General features: G+C 46.8%; 1 pseudogene; it reads right to left on the reverse strand.

The window, feature by feature from the left end:
* Window positions 1–940: 940 nt before the first annotated feature.
* Window positions 941–2,666, reverse strand: LOC123130992 (GDSL esterase/lipase APG-like; annotated as a pseudogene).
* Window positions 2,667–14,764: the final 12,098 nt, after the last annotated feature.

Genomic DNA, 14,764 nt, shown 5'->3' on the forward strand with positions numbered 1-14,764 from the left:
AGTTCAGGCCCTTCTCGGAGGAAGTAACAGCCCTACGTCTCAGAGCCCAGGGGCGGTCGACTGAATATATGTGTGTGAATTACAGAAAGTGCGAACCCTTGTCCCAGAGGAGGGGGTGGCTTATATAAAGTGCGCCAGGACCCCAGCTCCCCTCCATTACACAAGGTTCAATGCTCATAAAGGAGGGGCATTACTTGTAACGTCTGCAATAAAGTGTTGTAAATGCCTATAAAGCTATGGTTTAAGTCCTGACCGTTGCAGAGTGGAGGATTTCTCATCTTCTGGTAGTCGAGTGTCTTCAAGGTGGTCGAGTGAGCACATCTTCATGGTCGAGTGGATGATGGTTTCTCTTCGACTGCTTCTGATTCTTTGTAGAGATGTCCTTGGGAAGGGTATGTTGGACAGATCCATGACCCTACCCTAGGTACATAGCTTCATCAGTCAGACACAATGGCCCATTTGATGGTAATTCTTCTGTTTGCGACGCGTCGGAGGATGCTAACCATGTGTTCTTCCATTGTCACCTCCCTCTTTTTGCCTGGTGCACTGTTCGAGACACGGCTAGGGTGGACGGGAACCCTAAGTTGGAAGCGAATCTTCTTGCCTACCTTGGGTCCCTTCGTGGCTAGGCCAGTAGAGTGATGTGGACTTGCTTAGGGGTGCTATTACAGTCGCTTTGTCATATTCATAACGAAATCACCATTGACGGTGTGTTTCCCTCTCATCCTGCTGATGTTATCTTTAATGTACCATCTTTCTGCAGCCGTGGAGTCCGTCAGGGAAGCACCGACTCTGAAAGTTTGGATTCGTTCGCAGCCGCATCTTCAAATTGAACATGTCCGCAACGAAATCACCATTGACGGTGTGTTTCCCTCTCACCTGACCGGACATGTCCGTGGTCATATAGAAGGCCAAATTAGCCCATCGTAATTGTAGAAGCTCTGACAATCCAAATTAGCCCAAGAAGAAGAGATTGTAACAATCCAGCCCACTTATACGACGCACCTCCACGCAAACAAAGTACGTGTCAGGTTCCTTATTTTGCGAGAAACCAAACGGCCAGACTACTAATTGAGCACATGCAACACATCTGCTGTGCTCGACGCAGAAACAAGGATAAAATGAACACGACAGAACTGCTAACATAGAACAGCAACAGGCTTGAGACACTCACACACTCACAAGCAAATTAGCAGCTGACACTGCGTGTTCGTCGTCAAGAAGCAGCTGCTTGAAATTGATGGGCGCGGCGAATCCTCGCTCCACCGGCGCGTCGTAGATGTCCGCGGCGCCCTTGATCCAGGTGGCCTGGGTGCCGTGCATCTCGTCCCAGAACATGTGCTCGTCGCGGTGGGCGCAGTAGGTGGTATTGGGCAATCCGCAGAAGGTCTCCGCGTTGAGCTTCCCGCCGCCGCAGCACGCGCTGTTCACAACCTTGAACCCGGCGGCCTCCGGGTGCGCGGTGTAGTATTCCACCAGCTGATAGGGGCTCCCCACGGAGTATACTTCATCCCGGGCAGCGACGCGGCGAGTTTCGCCATCGCGTCGCCCAAGGCGCTGTCGAAGTCCCTGGCGAGTTTATTGGAAATATGTTCGCAGTCCCACACACCGAACAGGTATTTCGCCCGCCCCGCCGGCGCGCAGCCGATGGGCGCCACGTTGATGACACCGAAACGCCGCGCCCCGAGCCCGTACAGCGTCTTCACAAACTTGGTGTAGTTGGACAGAAGGTCCTCGTAGAAGGCCGGAACCTCCCGGTACGACCGTTTCTTCAGGAAGAAGTCAAACATATCGTTGCCACCGTCGCTAATGAGGAAGAGGGACCTGGATAGCAGCGCGTCGATGGCTTGGGTGCCGTTGTCGCCGCTGTTCTCCATCATCTTCGACTTGGTGGCCGCGAAGAACTCCACCTGCTTGCTCAGCGGGAGGGAGGCATTCCCCTGATAAATCAATCGATGCACACAAGAAACGATGTTAGTAAAAGTTACTGCTACTCAGACATAGATAGACAAACTAATGCAAATTATTTGTTGGAAAAAGATAGATCAATGTGAATATAAATCGGATCTAAAAAATTAAAGCAACTCTAACTGGCTAAGATGTCTTTGGAACGAAAGGAGGCGTAACGAAGCGGCAGCACTGACGGTGGTGTCGAGAATGCCGGATCCACCGGCGGCGTAGTTGGCGCCACCGAAGCCTTTCAGGATCTGACCGCTCGTCTCCGGCGTCAGCGACAGGTACGCCGGCGGGCTCATATCGAAACCCAACAGCCTCGCTGCATTTCAGTTTGCACATTTCTGTTAGTTTCATGGGTTCATCAAACTTAAAAACACGATGAAGAAGAGCCTGCGCGTACGTACAGATGCAGTCGGCCAGGTTGTACCCGTTGCTGAACCTTCCGTTGGGACTGGAGGAGTTCGCCAGCGGGAAGTCGATGCCGTAAGGAAACGGCGGTGTGAAGTTCCCCGGCAGGTACTTGAGGTTGCCCACGTCAACCGTCGAGTCGCCGAACACGTACACCGCCGGTACCAGGTGCACCTCCTCCGCGGCCGCCGGCGAGATAACCATGCCGCCGCCGGCGAGATAACCATGCCGCCGCCGGCGCAGATGATGAACACTGCAACTAGTAGCACCGGAGCCTTGCCACTGGCTACTCTCACCCCCATAGTGTATCTAGCTGGAATGGTAGCTAGCTGTGAGTGAGTCGGAGCAAAGCACGGGCTTTCCTGCCTATTTATACACGATCGATGCAACAGCACGCACGCACGAGATGTCGATCGGTTATGGCCCGGCCTCACTGTGTAGTGTGTGCTCTTGACAGTGAAGCCGTTGAAAGAGTGAATGACAACCGGAGGCGTGCGTGCGTGATCTCTCCCGTTTGATCGTCTGTCAAGATTGTGCCATTCACAGTGGCGCCAGGCATTCCCAGAAGTAAGATATCAAAATGCAATTTTAGTTTAGCTTGATTGCTCACATCAGTAAGCAAAATACACGTGACATTCGCAATACTAGGTCGTCCTCCTGTGTGGCAACGATGGCGGCTTCAGGCAGAGTCGGTCAGAGCTGCAGAGGAGGTGACAATGACACAAGATAGGTGGTCGGTTCCGGTGCCAGCTTGGCCCAGGCCGGCGCTTTTTCCCTGCAATGCTCATTGGAGTCGGAGCTGCCTGGTCGTCAGCGCGTGCGGTGGACTGTTTGGCATCGGCCGACGCAGGCCTCAGCGTGCGGTAGGGGCTACATCGGTTGTTGTTGAGGGTGCAATCGGAGTCGCCCTAACAAAGGTGTGATGACGATGACATCGGTTTGCAATCTCGACGACGCTTTTTTCCTCAACGGCGTCTGTGTGTTTTTGTGTGGGTTGCGAGGTTGCCCTTTAGAGCTTGCTTTTACAGGCGTGTTGTGATGATTTTTGTCTGGTTTTCCGTTAATTAACTAGACTACTCTCTTTGATATTTTTTTTAATGAAATGGACCATAAGGAACCAGGTTTCAAAAAAGATTAAAAAATACTAGGTCGTCCTTGAGTTTGTTGGCCAAACAAAGCGCCACACCAATTATTTGTGGTCTAGCACTCGGCAAGCTAGCACGGTAATTGATTTGTCTCCTACTAGACGAAAATCTACATCTACTACGAACGGTTTACATAAACTTCCTAACTAACCCTTCGCTTTTCCTTGAATTTCACGGGGACTGAGCCCCTTTCTCCCCTATCTCCAATGACAAATCCCTATGTTAATCATTACGTTAATCAATGATACTATCACACATTACGTTAATCAATGATACTATCACAATGGACATTACTGCCTTGCAGATATGGTTGGTGCATTGTCAGGACATTACCTTTGTGACCCCACGCATCTGCCCCTCATAAAGCACGGGACCGTATTTGCTAATTTGACGCCCCTGATAAGACAAAATGGCGTAGATCCTGGTTATAATTATTTTTTTCCGACCAAAGATGGATTTAATTACTTCAAAATAATGTATCAAGAAGATACAAACACCTGTCCCTTAAATAGTTAGGATGTACAAAGCGAATACCAAGACCAAAGCTATGCAAGGAAAAAGGAAAAGAAAGAAAGCGAACAGATTTGTGATCAGCAAACTACGAAAATGACCATACATGTTTCAATCATCTCATGACACCATATGGACGACTACGAGGTTCTTCAACGACAACATCTTTAAGAATGGAGTGATGCTCAAGCAATGTTGTCATTGGATCCAACCACCCAAGGGCGGATATTAGGTTTTCGCCCTGAAGAACCAACGCGAGCATCTCCAAGTAATGCCTTCCACAAGGCAACAACGAAGAAACATCACGATTGCCCAATATAACCAACTCGTGTCAGACCTAGACTTTCACACTGAAGCTCGAGGCCGGATGCTCGAGTAGCAACACCATTGAAGCCACCCATGGATTGTCACCATCATTTTTCAGTGATCCAATAGCTACATGCGACGTGTGACCACCGCCGCTGCACAACAATCCCTCTGCATCAAGCCGCATTCCACAACTTGCATCTCACCGCCGAAGGCAACCACCAAATCCGGTAAGAGAAACCTTCACGGAGACCTCTCGGTGGCCACTGCAATCCACAGCAAGGTCGGCGCCGCAAGGCGGAGTGTTCATCAAGAATCAACAACGATGGTGGACCACGTCATCGCCGACTACCACCTCCCCGGAGAGAGCCCTGCCCAGGCTCGTCAGTCCCTGAGCCGACATTGCCAAAGCTGGAGCACAACAGCCATATCACCATCACTGATGCGCGCCCATGGAGCCCAACCACCGCCAGACCACAGGACCACACAACCGGCGCCAGGCGACAAGGTTGTCGCACCATACGAAGCCACTGTATCTATAAGCCGATCAACACTTGATCCAGCACAATGCCTCGAGACAATCCGCAATCACACCTCATCACCGATGACACCATTGAGCACTACGTGCCCCGACACCGATGCATGTGCTCACCGCACCACCACTCTCGCCATCAGAGCAACATTCGTAAGTTGTCGAGTCCAGGGCACTCTCGCCATCCCACACGGACAATGACACAAGGCTCAAGAACAACCTCTTAAGCATGAGTCAATCGACGATGCACAATGTCATCACAAACGCTGGCTCATCTCTGATGTGACATATGGCCATAGCAGGCCAACGCAGCTTGTGAAGGCCTTATAGTAACATGGGGTTGATAGATCTCCAGCTACTTGCTTTGTTGTTCTCTGCGACGAATGGGCGTGCCTCTGCTTGTTCCACCGGACGGACGATACCTCGTCTCCATCATTGCTCCAACTAAAAGCATCAACACATCACATTGTATCGTAAGTTTTTACATCCACAATCAATAAATATTAGCACGTATAAGATATTAGTTTGTATATTGCACATGAAGATTCATTCAAATATGAGATACCATAGTTCTTTATATACCCAATTAAATAGTTGTTTGCTCTCTCCTAAGAGCGGTTGCATAACTCCCAAGTATAATGGTGAATTTAACTTAGCAATAAGTATTACACTTAGTGGAAAACAAAGTTATCGAACCAGAATGAGTTCTTCTAGTTACAAAGCCACTGGTACTTGCACACAAAACACAACACAAACTTGTCCCCAATACGTCAAGAAGGTTATCAAGCTTCTTGTCTTGCTAGTTACAAGATTAAATTGCGCAATATGATAGGAATTGATTGGAAGATAAAACAAAACAAATGGTACAACAAAAAATAGTAATTTTGATGAGTTTTTTGGTAATAGAGAATAGACACAGGGGGGCAATAGGTTCATTAGTGGCATCTCTCATAAGCATACAAGTGTAGTTGGTGGAAAAATTACGGTTGCGCAGCGATTGAATCATAATATTTATATTTATAACTATGGTCATTCATTTTTTAGGGATAAGATTATGATTATTCATGGTATAATCTCATACAGACGTTACGTCTGTGATATGTAGACCGTTATACAACTGCATCTACAACTAATACTTCACCTCAAGACCACTATTTAGCATGCATCTTGAAGTATTAAGTTCATGATAAACAAAGCATTGCATAACCATCAGTTTATACTTAGTGGCAACAATACAATATGAGTCTTTTCTCTTTCTATCATTGGGATATAGATCACCTCAAGATTAGAACCCACTACAATGCACGACTCCCTCTGAAGAATTACCCATCAAACTTGACCAAAAACGACAAATATACAAGTGAGCATACGAATTTATTCAATTATAAAGCAAAGAAACTTCAAAATATTTAATTCATTTCAATGAACAATTTGCTCATAAAGTGACAATTCATCATATCCCAACAAACACACCACCGATTACATCAGATAGATCTTGATCATATGAGGCAGCTCACAGGAACTTTGTATTGAAGAAGTCTCCAGAGATGGATCCTCCTCTGACAGGTGCCAGAATAGACCTCCAGATCGGATCTCCTCAAAACAGGAACTTACAACGGTGGAAAAAAATAAGAGAAAATCGGTACCGGGGTTTCTTGATTTATTCAATTTATAGGTCGTGGAATAGACGTAAGGTGGTGCACAAGGGGCCCACGCGGCCTAGTGGCGTAAGTCAGTCCCTGGCCGCGTGGGAGCCCTGGCTGCCCTCTCGTTTGGCTCCGGTACTTTTTGAACTCCTTGTGTCGTGAAGAAAATTTGTATTAAATCTCCAGGTATTTTTGACCTTCTTAGACATTTATTTTCTGAAAAGTCAAAAACATGCACAAAATGACAACTGACTCTGAGCTTTGAATTAATAGGTTAGTTCAAAAAAAATTAATGTAAAAGGTGTTCAAAAGTAATAATATAGCAATATGAAATAAAAAAATGTGTGTGTGTGTGTGTGTTTAAGACGTATCACTAGTGCCCAGGATTTGGTGATTCACTCACTCCACCACTGGTTGCCCGACCGATTTATGAGGTGACTATAGGAGCGATACCTCACTCGTCCGCTAGGGCCACCTCTACCCCCCCCCCCCCCCCCTCATATTTTCACGCATATTTGTTCTTTATTATTGAAATATATTGTTTGTCTTTCTTCATGAGTTTGAACTTCTCAATGATTGAGTGTTTGCCGTCTTGGCTTGGCCAACCATGTACAGTTCTAAAATATAATTGTATTTGGTTGAAATGACCGAGCTGTAGTGGTCGTGGCACGCACGAGAATCTTTACATTATCATCATCATAATCATTATCATCATCATCATTATCATCTCCCTAATACTATCTAAACACTTTCATGTTTATCAAAACATTAAGCCATCACGTGGTCGTCAACACTTCCCGTGAGTTAGCTATCATGAGGGCAACTCCAACGGGCCAACACATTTCATCCACTCACGTCTGTTTGGGTCCCTACGGACAAAAACACGGCCGGCGCAAACACACGGATGTCGGTTTTGCTGTCCGCTTGGACCCATTTCCCGCGCAAATTTTTGTTGGGTTTGTGTCCGCGTGGACATGCTACGAAAGCCCGAAGCGTCCTCCCCTAGCTCGCCTGTCAGTGCCACACAAGCCATTCCGTCCCAACCGAACTCGACCTCCCCAGCGTCTTCGCCCTCGCCGCCGCCACCTAGTTTCTGGCCTCTTCGCCATCCACGATGCCCACACCTAGCTGCCACCGCTGCATCCACCACCACTGCATCCACCGACTCCCACCGTCGGCATTGTGTTCGCTTCTTGCAGCGTTGCTCACGCCCTGCACCCTACCCAGGGTTGCCGTCACCCTCGGCACACTGGCACCGCCTCCAAGGTCGCCGCCGAAGGATGGGGGTTTAACAACCCTACTGCCTGAACAGGCCAAGGGCGGGGCCCTTCACCTGCCGAGACTCGTCCACTCCCGCGTCGGTCGCCGCCCAGAAGGCGTTCAGTTGTTTTCCCGGCCAAGACTCGTTCAGGCTCGCCATTGTCTAGTGAGGTACGGATGTATCATTCTGAAGGATCATGGCGGATAGCTCGGATGAGCCTTTTTTTTACAATAGCATCATATGTTCATCGTACGAAGAATCGTCCGACGATGAGAGTGATGTTGTGGCTGCTACACTTCTCGTTGGTGAGAACATTTCTAGGTAGCAGCCATTGTTTAGGGAATCGATACTAGCCCAGGCGCCTGGGTTGAATCATAATAGAGAGAATGGTCATGTCCTACTCTTTAACGCTTTTTCAGCGACGCTTCTGGATGGTGAGACCATTGTTCAACTGTATTTGATATGGAATGATGGGTTATGATGATTACTTGAAATGCAAGTATGATGCCCTTGAAAAGGTTGGCTTCTTCTCTTATAAGAATGTACTACAGTTGTTTGAATGCTTGCATACAGAGTTTTCGAAAATCTAGTTGACGAGTACGTATGCATGAGTGAGTCCACATGCCTTGAGTCATTGTACAGATTCCACAAATATGTGGCTAGAGTGTTTGGGCTGAAGTACTTGAGAGAACCAAATGTTGAGCCTGGTTATTATCGATCAATGAATCAAGAGGCTTTCCAGTGATGCTTGGAAGCATAGATTGTATGCGCCGGGAGTAGAAGAACTATCTATTTGCTTGGAAGGGGCAATTAATATAAGGGACATGTTGATGGTTGCATGGTCATATTTGAAGTTGTGGCATGATGGCAAGTTCTCACAATAACATCAACGTACTTTACTCTTCAGTGTTCTTGAGGCTTTCGGAAGGCAATTCCCCATAGGTCAATCATGAGATCAACCACCAATACAACAAGGGGTATTACCTAGCTGATGATATCTATCCTCCGTGGTCTATATTTGGGAAGACAATCTATGAGCCCCAAGGAGAGAGGATGACTAGATTTGTCAAAGGACAAATGAGTGCTATGAAGGATGTGGAGCGTACTTTTGGTGTGCTTCAATTGTTCAGCACCCTGCTAGAACATGGAGCCCTGACACTATGTGGGAGGTGATGGCTCCTTGCGTGATCATGCACAACATGATCGTAGAGTATGAGCGTGATGACACCATCTACGACCAAGGGTGGGATAACTAGGGTGATTTAGTTGAGCTTGAGAGTGGAGCAGCAACGTTTGCACAGTTCATTCAATTTCATCATGAAATGCGAGATCGGGCAATTCACATTCAACTTCAAAATTATTTGGTTGAGTATACGTGGACTCACATAGGAACCATTAGTTGTACCTGCTCTTTTTTATTTATTTCATTGTAAATTACCTGGCTTATTTGTTTAATAATGTGTAATGTTTCATTCATTTGTTTATTTGGTTGTAAATGCATAGAATGTTGAAAATGACAATTTGATAAAAAATGAACATGGCAGATCAAATCGGTCAGCCCATTGAACTACATGGCCAGGAAAAGATAGATAAGAGGCGGGCGCAGGCGGGGGAACCTCGAATCTTTAAGACCTCTATATTCTTTGTCAACGTCTAGTGATCATCATAGTTTTGCGAGAATAAATATCCTCTCGTCCTTTTGGTGGTGACATGTGGCTAGAGAGTTTTCTGTCCTTGCAGATCCGATTATTCGGATCTAATGAGTTTATATTGTTGTGTCAAGTTCTTTTGTTGGTCTGATTCTTTGTGGAGGTGAAATCTTGCATCGACACCATCGTGAAGATATAATGATTCAATGGCCTGCATTTCTAGGGGATTATCCCCGGCCCAAGTACGTTCATCGGTCAAGACATCCTATCTTTTCAGATGGGGGAGCCAAGGCGCTTTCAAAAACCATTATTGGTAATGTTCGTGTGGGTGAATGGATGACAACATCGTTGCTCCAGTCCAATTACGGTCTCTTTATCGAAGTTTTTAGAGTATTTCTTCGAGCAGAGATTGATACCATAAAGAAGTTGTTTTCAAGAGATTTCATTGTAATTTTTAGGTCCAAATCAGTGTACATGGTAATTGTTACGAGTATGAGTAAAGTTACAGATTTACTGAAAGGAAAATCTAAATGGACAGAAAAAAGGTAGGATAATTTTGTTGTCCTTGCGGATCGGCCCGTTAGAGTCGCCGTGAACCCTTCTTCGTCTGTGGAATCTCTATACATTGCACATGGCCGAGAAGCCGCGTGTGTTCTACCCCCTTGTCAGCCACAATCCCGCTGAAAATCGTGTCCCCGCGCTGGACTTCTTCAACCAGGGGTGTCCTTGTTTGCACTAGTGTCGGCCACCTCACGTGATGCTATTGCTAGGTAGTACTCCCTGCTCCGTATTTTACTACTTTCTGGTGAACTCGTGACCAACGTGACAATAACTTTGTGTGGTCCGTGTCTTCTGTTTGGGGTCGGGCAGCAATCATATACTGGCATGGCGATGATTCCAGAGTCGTGGTCCCTCGAGGAACGAGATCCACTCACTTATCAAGGGAAATCTACAGTAACCTAAATTTTCTTCCTCGCCGTTCCATAAACAATGCTTCACAGTAGTGTTTGAACAGTGCCATCTCTCACTTGGCTTCTCTGTTTTACCCATGAGGCCGCTGTAGCTCCCTAATTGCCTCCTTTATGTCAAGGATCCACTTCCCGTCGACATTGTCGACTGTCGACCGAAGAAACCAAATGAACAGATACCGTGCACAAGTTTGTAAGACCCAGCCGGATTCGCAGATCGCCCATGGACACGACCGGACACGTCCGCGCAGCAGCCGATCATGTCTTAAACATTTGATTCTATAACTAGACATCTTCAAATAGAAACATCAAATCCATATTATTAGATACGACGTGAACCTAATCTAAGCAGAGTTCGCCCGGTTTCGTCGTGTCCATGTCCGACAGGCGACTGCGCTCCTCAGAGTATTGGTCCGGTCGCCGACAAGGTAGAGTAGGGCATGTGACATAAGCCGGCTCACGGGACTCAAGGCACCGCCGTCTCCCATGCCCTACTCTTCCTCATCGGAGCCCGAAACCCGAATGATGCCGGTGGACGTCAGATCGATGACGGATCAATCCTGGCACGAGTCGGCGACATCCACCACGACGTGGTTGCAGCGCCCAGACTGGTGCACCATACGGGGCACCGAGAATGTGATTCCGCCTCATCAATGTCTACCGCCGCGAGGGTTGCCACCGCCTCCCGCGCATGTTGCCTCGCATAGCAGGCACGTCACGCCATGTTTGCATTAGACAACGCCCATGATGCGTCCATGGCCTCGACACCCTAACGAAGGGGTTGCACATCTGCCACCGCGCCCGGACGCCAGGCGGACCGCACTGCCTCCGATGAGGCGGTGACGGCACACCTAGCCTCGGATCCATGCGCGATTTGGGTAGACGCAATGGATTCCCGACGGAAGGAATCTGAGCGCTGCCTCGCACGGGCCTCCTCGGGAGAGGCAGAGCGCAAGCTGGACGGCCAACTCCTTATTGGGGCCGCATGGGATGAGATCCTGGTCGACGGATCTGGAGGTGAAGGATTCAGATCTGTTGTCTGCCATGCCGGAGAAGGTCGGAGATCGCCGAGCGGGAGCTTGGGTGGCGAAGGAGACTAGAGTGAAGTGGCCAGGATTTGGTCCGGCAAGTGGATAGGGAGGAATATATGTGGGGTCTGGTGGACCAGCGTGGGTCGGATCCGATGTGGCGGACGCGTTTAGACGCCCCATATTTGGGCTGAATATAAAAGGTGCCGGTCAGTCCGGACGTTTAAGGGCTCGTTTGATGCGCCCGTCTAGGCCGAATTTTTGTAACCAGTCAATGATCGAACTGTTCATTCGAGTGTTTGAGGCGGGTTTGAGACATCCTGGTGTAGATGCTCTAACACTATGAGCAGGGGTGGACCAAATGATAAAGTTTGCCGGGGCAAACATTCAAGTTTTTAATTTCTTTATGACACAAATGCAAGTACACTTGTACAAAACTTATCGTCTCAAATTCAACAACTAAAAACATAAAAAGGAAACATAAAAAATTCTTAGAGACTATTTTGAGAGTGAGGGAGTACTGGGGAATGTATCCGGAGCACCGAACGCAATAGAACATCTTAAAAAAATCTGAAAAAAGAGACTTTTTATGATACATCATACTACGGGAAACAATGGATAGTATATAAATGATCCAATGGTCATTATTAATCCCAATTTTTTCTCTGCATGACATTTTGGTAATTGTTTGTTAGAAGATTTGGAGTACTCTATATGAGTAATTGCAATTGACACATGAAGAAAAGAATTATCCCTCGTCTTAATTCGTAGGTTGACCCCTTTCTAACACTGTTCATAAGTTTGCCCCTCATCTCTGTACAGTTTGTCATTATTCTGTCGACGCAGACGCTCCGGCAGCCGACGGACGCACAGGGCCGGCCGCTCCGTCTTCCATCATGTGGTCGCCACCCCAAGATATTCGATGGCGCAGCCGCCCCACGGCCCTTGTTTCGGCTAGTTCCTACCGAGATCGATCCAGCCTGCGTCGACAGAATAATGACGAACTGTACGGAGATGAGGGGCAAACTTATGAACTGTGTTAGAACGAGGGGCCAACCTATAAATTAAGGTGAGGGATAATTCTTTTCTTCATGTGTCAATTGCAATTACTCATGTAGAGTACTCCAAATCTTCTAACAGGCACTTACCAAAATGTCCTCCAGGGAAAAAATTGGGATTAATAATGACCATTGGATCACTTATATACTACCCATTGTTTCTGGTAGTATGATGTACCGTAAAAAGTCTCGAAAAAATTGGGATTAATAATGACCATTGGATCACTTATATACTACCCATTGTCATAAAATTTCGTATCAAAATTTGAGATACAAAAATAACAAATTTGACATTAGTGTGGTAATGTGGCAAATCTAAAGCCCAACTTATGTTACGTATTATTCATTGTTGAATTTGTCATTTTTAATGAGTTATGTATCAAAATTTGACTTAAACTTCGTGACAATCTACATTGATGTCGTTTGAATGTGCTAGATTTTTTCAAAAAAAATAAACATTTTAAAATATGCAATGTGAGTTCGGTGTACCGGTAGCACTGCAAGCACCGGTGCACCAGATATTCCCCCGGAGTACCAACATAGACTCTTGCTATTTGAAATGCTCACTTGATGGCATAATGACCTCACAACTGTAAGTGCGACCTACAATATGTGGAAATGTAACGAATGTAAATCTCTAGCTCGTGGAATGACATGCAGAGTCAAAGTGGACAATAATTTTGATGTTCTAATTTGTAGGTACAATGTGATATATATGTTTATTCTCGGGCTTTCAGACTGGGCTTTAGGCTTTGTTGCCATGTCGGTCTCGGGTTTTAAGCTATGCAAAAAAAAGCACGTATCAGGTTGGCTTCGGTTTAAATATTTCGAGCTCTTTAATCTTTCTTTGCTAGCTAGGCAAGCACGACTCATATTGCAGAACCCTGACACATTGAGCGTGAGAATCTTGAAGGCGGTGTGCTTTCCTTCGACGTCCATTTTGCATGCAAAACTAGGCACCCACCCATCTCAGGCATAGAGGGTTGTTCTAGAGGAGAGGGATATTCTTAAGCAGAGACTAATACGCCGCATTGGCAATGGACACAACGGAAATCCGGAATGATAATTGGCTGCCCAGATCGAAGATGCTTAGACTATGTGGGTGCATGTTAGCACAACCACCAACTTACGTGTCTGAATTGATTGACCCTACCTCAGCGATTTGGTTGAGGGAACGAATTCAAGAAGCATTCATACCAATTGATGTCCCGATTATAATGGGAATCCCTCTCTGTACAAGGGATCTAGAGGATTCATGGGTGTGGCACTTCGAAAAGAATGGTGAATTTCAGTGTGGTCAGCTTATGTAATGATGGTATCAATAAGAAAAAGGGGAGTAGCATGGCTAGATGGGACTTCGGGTTCTTCCAATGACAGCTAGGACGAGTCCTCATGGAAAGAATTGTGGAAAGCACAAATGCCTTGGAAGGTTAGAATGTTTTCTTGTGGAGGTTAGCTAAACATTCCGTCCCTACAAATGATGCCCAATGCAGTAGAAACATGGTCGACTCAGGTCCATGCGGGCTATGTGAAGGATTCTTGGAGACACTCAATGCTCGAGTGGTCAATGTCACGCTGCATTTGGGTGCTTGTTGATGAGGAACTGTTGCAAGACCTGATCGCGACAATGGGGCCGAATGCAAAATAATGGTTGTTCATTATCCCATCAATAGTTTGTGACCCTGGCGGTGACCATGTGGGTAACTTGGTGGGCGAAGCGGAAGGGAATTCATGAGCATGTTTTCCAGAGTCCCCTCTCCACGAATCTGTTTGTGAAGAGATTCATTGCTGAGCTCAGTGAAGTGGCCAACAAAACATACAAGAGTTCGCAACTTGGAGGAGAACAGAACTGAGAGGAGGAAACACATGGTAGCCCTGCCGATGGGTTCAGCGAAAATCCACGTCGATGAAGGCCTGGCGCGGTCAGGAGTAGGGGAAGTTGCAGCAGCAATCTGTAGGCATTCAGGTGGTCAGTAGCTAGGGTCTTCAGCCCTACTTATCAACGGAGTTAGAGATGTGGCAACACTTGAGGCGATAGCTTGCAAGGAGGTTGTCTCGCTAGCCGAGGATCTTCTCCTCCAGAATTTATTCTCACAACAGATTCTAAGCAGGTCGCAAGGGACATGGAGAAGGGATCCCATGGAAACTATGTTCAAATAATCAACGAAATTAAGCTGAGGAAGGTGGACTTAATTGCAGTTTTTATTTTGAAGGTAGGGCGTCCAATTACGAAGCACATATGTTAGCTAAGTACTCAAATTCTCTTGATCAGGGGCGCCATGTATGGTTGGGCCAAC

This window comes from Triticum aestivum, chromosome 6A, assembly GCF_018294505.1.
Source record: "Triticum aestivum cultivar Chinese Spring chromosome 6A, IWGSC CS RefSeq v2.1, whole genome shotgun sequence".
Taxonomy (NCBI): domain Eukaryota; kingdom Viridiplantae; phylum Streptophyta; class Magnoliopsida; order Poales; family Poaceae; genus Triticum; species Triticum aestivum.